At 44.4% G+C, this 6,578-nt stretch overlaps 1 pseudogene; it reads left to right on the top strand.

The window, feature by feature from the left end:
* The first annotated feature begins 1,339 nt into the window (after positions 1-1,339).
* On the top strand, positions 1,340-3,241 carry LOC144252025 (ralA-binding protein 1 pseudogene; annotated as a pseudogene).
* Positions 3,242-6,578: the final 3,337 nt, after the last annotated feature.

Below are 6,578 nucleotides of genomic sequence, written 5' to 3'. Positions count from 1 at the left end.
CTATATTTAGGAACAGAATGTTGTCAGAACACTGCCAAGAACCATTTCTCTGCTCCTTTGACAAGAAGTTATTTCCCTATTGGTACAAGGCAGTTCCAGGACTCCCATAATATGATATGTTGTGTATAACTTCTGGCCTATCATGACTGAAATATGTAAATTGGCACTTAGCCACTATAAATGTTATTTTGCTGCATAATATAGCAGAAACAATTCTCTGCAACTGTCTTTGGAGTGGTTTCTCTGTGCCCTCAACCTCCCAACAGTAGATGCTGGAAGGGCGGGCCCCTCAGCACAAGGTAAAATCAATTATCAATAAATGGTACTGCATAAAAATAAGAAGCTTCTTCACTGCAAAGAAAAAGAACAAGGACATGAAAAGGGAGCCAACAAAATAGAAAAAATAACTTTGCCACCTGCACCTCCAGAAGAGCATTAACTTCCAGGATACATAAAAGAGCTGAAAATAATAATAATAACAACTAAAACAACAACAACTTAAAACTGATAATGACACCATAACCCACCACGACCCATTTAATAAATGAGCAAAGAAATTCAACAGGCACTTCACAGAAAAAATGCAGATGGTCAACAAATATATAAAAAACATCTACAGAAATTAGAGGAAAACAGTAAACAGATCAGGGACAGAAAGCTTACAAAGACATTCCAGTGGAGGAGACAACAAATATGCTTATCTCTTACTTCCAGCTACTTTTTCTATCTTATATGTGGTACAAACAAAACTTTACCTCCTCTAGGGATAAAAGTGTTGAGAGATGATAACCTTCAGAGTATATACACTCTTATCCATACCTCATTGTCATGGGGAAATGTAAAAAGAAGTTCTAGGGATGTAGCAGCAAGTTGTTATGTAGTAATAGCTGATATGATAAATTATTTAAATAGGCCAAAAACTCACCCATCCTTTCAGAATGAACCAAATATTGTCTCTCCAGATAGGAGAAGAAATTCCTCCCCACTTCATTAAAACTATAAAACAAAATCAAACAATACAACAACAAACAAGCAAAAAAATGTGAATATTGTGGCATTTACTATGAGAGAATCTACTGGTAGGGCAGACTAAAGGACTAAGTAGTAATGTATTGCATAGAATGAAGGAGCTCTAGCTTCAATCCCAACAGTGAAATAAATAATGATGATGATAATAACAATGATGGTGATGATGATGATGATGATGAGGAGGAGGAGGAGGAGGAGGAGTACAAAAAATTGTAATGTTAAGGCGGAGGCTGGCCCGGGGCGTGGCGCAGAAGGCGGCGGCCGGGGCCGCAGTGGCAGCCGCGGGGCCGGCGGTTGCTCGGCTGCCGGCGCAGGTGTGATGGGCAGGTGAGGAGAAGCCACCTCCGTGTCTGGTCTCAGCATGACCGAGTGCTTCATGCCCCCCACCAGCAGCCCCAGCGTGCACCCCAGGGCCGAGCATGGCAGCGGGCTGATCTGGACGCCCAGCTCCGAGGAGATCAGCCCCACAAAATTCCCTAGACTGTACTTCACGGGCGAGCCCTCGCCGCCCCCCCCCCCGCCCATGACGCCCTGCACGAGCCCACCGATGCGGTGTCCGAGGATGAGAAGGACCATGGCAAGAAGAAAGGAAAGTTCAAGAAGGAGAAGAGGACTGAAGGCTCTGCTGCCTTTTAGGAAGATAGTTCTGGAGATGAAGCCGAAAGCCCTTCCAAAATGAAGAGGTCCAAGGGAATACATGTTTTCAAGAAGCCCAGCTTTTCTAAAAAGGAGAAGGATTTTAAAATAAAAGAGAAACCCAAAGAAGAAAAGCATAAGGAGAAGAAGTCGAAGGACTTGACGGCAGCTGACGTTGTCAAACAGTGGAAGGAAATGAAGAAAAAGAAGAAGCCCATCCAGGAGCCGGAGGTGCCTCAGGTGGACACACCCAGCCTCAGGCCTGTCTTTGGGATCCCTCTGGCTGCTGCCGTGGAGAGGACCATGATGTGCGACGATGTCCGCCTGCCGGCCGTGTTCCACGAGTGTGTGGACCACGTGGAGAAGCATGGCATGGAGTGCAAGGGCATCTACAGAGTGTCAGGAATTAAATCAAAGGTGGATGAACTAAAAGCAGCCTACGACCGAGAGGAGTCTCCAAATTTGGAAGAATACGAGCCCAACACTGTTGCCAGCTTGCTGAAGCAGTACCTGTGAGACCTGCCAGAGAATTTGCTTACCAAAGAGCTGATGCCCCTATCCGAAGAGGCCTGCGGGAGGGCCACAGAGAGCGAGAAAGTGCAGGAGTTCCAGCGCTTGCTCCAGGAACTGCCGGAATGTAACTACCTTCTCATTTCCTGGCTCTTTGTGCACATGGACCACGTCACTGCCAAGGAACTGGAAACGAAGATGAACATACAGAACATCTCCATCGTGCTCAGCCCCACTGTGCAGATCAGCAATCATGTGCTGTATGTGCTCTTCACACACGTGCAAGAGCTCTTTGGAAACGGTACTAAAGCAAGTGACGAGACCTCTGCGGTGGTCGAACATGGCCACCATACCCACGCTGCCAGAGACCCAGGCGGGTATCAAGGAGGAGATCTGGAGACAGGAGTTTCTTTTGAATTGTTTACATCGAGATCTGCAGGGTGGGATAAAGGGTTTATTTAAAGAAGAAAGATTATGGGAAGTACAAAGAATTTTGACAGCCCTCAAAAGAAAACTGAGAGAAGCTAAAACTTGTGAAACCAAGATTGCACAAGAGATAGCCTCAAAGGAGGACATTTCCAAAGAAGAAATGAATGAAAATGAAGAAGTCATAAACATTCTCCTTGCCCAGGAAAACGAGATCCTGACGGAGCAGGAAGAGCTCCTGGCCATGGAGCAGTTCCTGCGCCAGCAAATCGCCGCCGAGAAGGAGGAGATCGAGCGCCTCAGAGCCGAGATCGCCGAGATCTAGAGTCGCCAGCAGCATGGCCGGAACGAGACAGAGGAGTACTCCTCGGAGAGCGAGAGCGAGAATGAGGAGGAGCTGCAGCTCATCCTGGAGGACTTGCAGAGGCAGAACGAGGAGCTAGAGATAAAGAACAACCACCTGAACCAGGCTGTCCATGAGGAGTGCGAGGCCATCATCAAGCTTGGGGTGCAGCTGCGCCTGCTCCAGACACAGCGCGCCAGGGCCGAGCAGCCCCGCGATGGCGCGCCGGAGGCAAAGGCGGCTAAAGAGCCCGCAAAGCCGTCGCCCAGCAGAAACCGCCAGGAGACGCCTCTCTGAGTGCCCGGGCAGTGGCGCTGGAAGGCGCCTGTGGCCCAAAGTGTCCAGCGTGGCCGGCGCTGTCCCTTCTGTAAAGTCGCCTTCTCTCCTCAGACTCCTCGTCATGTTGGCTTGTCAGGCTCAGGGTCCCAGGGACGGAGCAGCGGACGTTTTCCAGATAGTGTCAGCTTACGGGGAATTAATTTTCTTTGTTAACTTAAAATAACTATTTTAACCCTTGAGTGGCTTCTTTTTAACCCCCCCCCCCAAAAAAAATCGTGTTTCTTTGCTTTTCTATCACAGCAGAATCAGGATCTCATTAAGGTGGGGACACCAAGCCAGGTCTCTGCGCCGCCTGTGGCTGCGGCCTGGCCCGGGCTCCTGCTTGTGCCTTTAACACCTCATGGTGCAGACCATTCGGGGAGCTGCCTCCCTTGTGCCGGCTTGCCGGTGGCTCTCGGGTCCCTTTGCCCACTGTAGCCCTCCCACAATTCTGAACCACAGTCCGCAGCCCGACACCAGGTGGCCTCGGTGGCAGGCAGAGGCTGCGTGGAACCTGCCCGCCCTGCCGGCGGCTCCAGCTACTCACTGCCAGTGATCAGCAGAGGTCTTTGCACTGGGGCGGCCGGAAGCGGACCCCTCGCCCCGAGGCATCCACCCACCAATGTTTCTCAAACCCGAAACCTTCCACGTGACAGACTCTCCTGTCAGCAGTGACCTGGATTGCTTGCTTGGGCTACAATGTACCGGTCTCTGCCTGAATAAGCCATACTTACGCTCCTACACCAAGGTAGGTCGTCGCTGCCTCAGCGGGCTCACTGAGGGACCCCCGACGATCGAGCAATAGGAAGAGACGCCTCCTGGGGGTAACTGGGATTCCCCTTTTGCTTCTGGCGGGTCAGATCAGATGGCTGCCGGGAGCCTCCTGGGAGGCCAGGCTCCTGAGGCAGCTGCTCGCTTGCGGCCCGGAGAGGCCGCCTGCAGCTCTGCAGACAGACCCCATGCACCCCGAGGCCCTGTCCTCCTCCTGGTTAGTATTTATTTCCAGCACCTGTCTGATGCAGTTTTTTATCCTCTACCTATTGCACTGTTGTGACTTGTCGGCCATTATTTGATTTTTGTACAAAAAAAGCTTTGTTATAGAAATCAGCATACTATTTTTTTTAAATCTGGAGAGAAGATATTATGGTGACTGAAATATGGTCAGGTGTCAAATATAAATGTATAAACGCCTTCTTGCTATTCTGTCCGACATCTTACGTTCATTTTGTATTTGCTGGCAATACCGAAGGTTTCTTCTGTTGGTGTGAACTCTGATTTCTTCAACGGTATCATGGGTTTTTAAAATCAGTGTCTCCTTACAACTGTCTCAGCGTTGGTGAACTAATTTTTGCCAGGACCATTATTGATTGAGCAAATAAATTCAACAGCCATTGGGGAAACACCAAAAAAACTTGTAATGTTAAAATTATATAGACTGAGTTTATATTCACCACTCAAAAAAAGAGGAGTATTTCAATTCATGCATTCTATTCACATTCTAGTCTTATTTTCCATGACAAGGTAGATGTGAAAGACCTTTGATGACAATTTTATAAACTATGACTTTAAAAAAATATGTTTTTTAGTTGTAGTTGGACATAATACCTTTATTTTATTTATTTTTATGTGGTGCTGAGGTTTGAATCCAGCATCTGGCATATGCTAGGTGAACACTATATTGCTGAACCAGAAACCAAGCCCAAACTATGATTTCTTCACATTCTTAAATTCCATTGAGAAGAGTTTATCTGGTCCCAGCAGAGCAGGATGTTCCAATTAGAACTGTGTTATACAATAAGATGTCAATTTTCTCAATCCTTCTCATAAGTGTAAGGCATTTATAGATTCCACACTTCTTCAGCATGCAATCTACATGCCCTCATATCCTACACTGACGAATAAAAAGTACTAAAAATGAAAGACAACAGCTTTAAGTGTAGCCCACTCATAGAGAATGTGCTTCAATTTCATGATGCTCTGGGTTCAATCACTGGCACCAGAAAATCACTGAGATCTATTTTTTTTCAAGTATATTTTTTCTTTCCATTTAATTGTGACCTGAATAATAATGAACATTTACCACATATTCATCATTCTTTTTTTCCATTTTTAGGTTTTTTTTGTCTCCTGAGCCACATCCCATCCCTGCTTTGTATTTTACTTAGAGAAAGTGCCTAACTGTGTTGTTTATCACTTAGCCATTGCTGAGGCTGGCTTCAAACTCATGATTCTCCTGTCTTAGCCTCCCAAGCTTCTGAGATTATATGTGTGAACCACTTAGCCCAGAGATTTCTAGCATTTTTGAAGCTGTTTTTTTCATGGATCTGTATTTTGACCTACCAATAAAGAAAAGTCCAGGACTAGATAAATTCTCTGGCAATTCCTACAAAACCAAAGAAGAGCTGACACCAATACTCCTCAAATTATTCCATGAAATAGAAATGGGTAGAATACTTCCAAACTCACACTGTGAAGGTAAAATCATCCTGATACCAAAACCAGACAAAAATATATTAAAGAAATAAAGCTTTAGACAAATATCCCTAATGAGCACACATGCATAAACTCTTAATAAGATACTGAAAAAACTACATACAAAAACACATTAGAAACATAGTGCATCATGATCAAGTGTGGTCACAGGTTGGTTCATCCTATAAAAAAATCCTATAAAAATCAAAACATAACTATTTAATATACTAAAAAATCACATAATTATCTCAATAGTTGAAGAAAGAGCATTTGACAGAGTACAGCATCTATTCATGTTCAAAATGGTAGAAAAACTAGGGATAATAGGAACATAACTGAACATTTTAAAAACTTTATACCCCAAAACCCAAGACTAACATCATTCCAAATGGGAAAAAATGAAGCATTCTTTCTAGAAACTAGAACAACACATGGGTGCCCTCTTTCATCACTTCTATTCAATTTATGAATATTGAAATTGTAACCAGTGCAGTTTGGAAAAACAAATTAAAGAGATATAAATAGGAAAAGAATAGCTCAAAATATCCCTATTTGCTGACAACAAGATTCTCTATTAGAAGACCCAAAATCTACCCCACAAAACTTCTAGAACACATAAACACACTCAGAATACTAGCAGGATATAGAATTAACACTCATAAATCAATTATGATCCTGTACACAAATTATGCATCAGCTGATGAATCATAATGGGCTCAAAAATAAAAAAAAATAATTGGAAAACAATCTAAGAAATGAAAGATCTCTATTATGAAAATTACCAAACACTAAAGAAAAAAAATTGAAGAAGATCTTAGAAGATGGAAGATTTCTAATGTTCATG

The sequence above is a fragment of the Urocitellus parryii genome, unplaced genomic scaffold, assembly GCF_045843805.1.
Source record: "Urocitellus parryii isolate mUroPar1 unplaced genomic scaffold, mUroPar1.hap1 Scaffold_3635, whole genome shotgun sequence".
Taxonomy (NCBI): domain Eukaryota; kingdom Metazoa; phylum Chordata; class Mammalia; order Rodentia; family Sciuridae; genus Urocitellus; species Urocitellus parryii.
The sequence above is the reverse complement of the archived record's forward strand: the minus strand, read 5'-3'. Positions and strand labels throughout refer to the sequence as shown.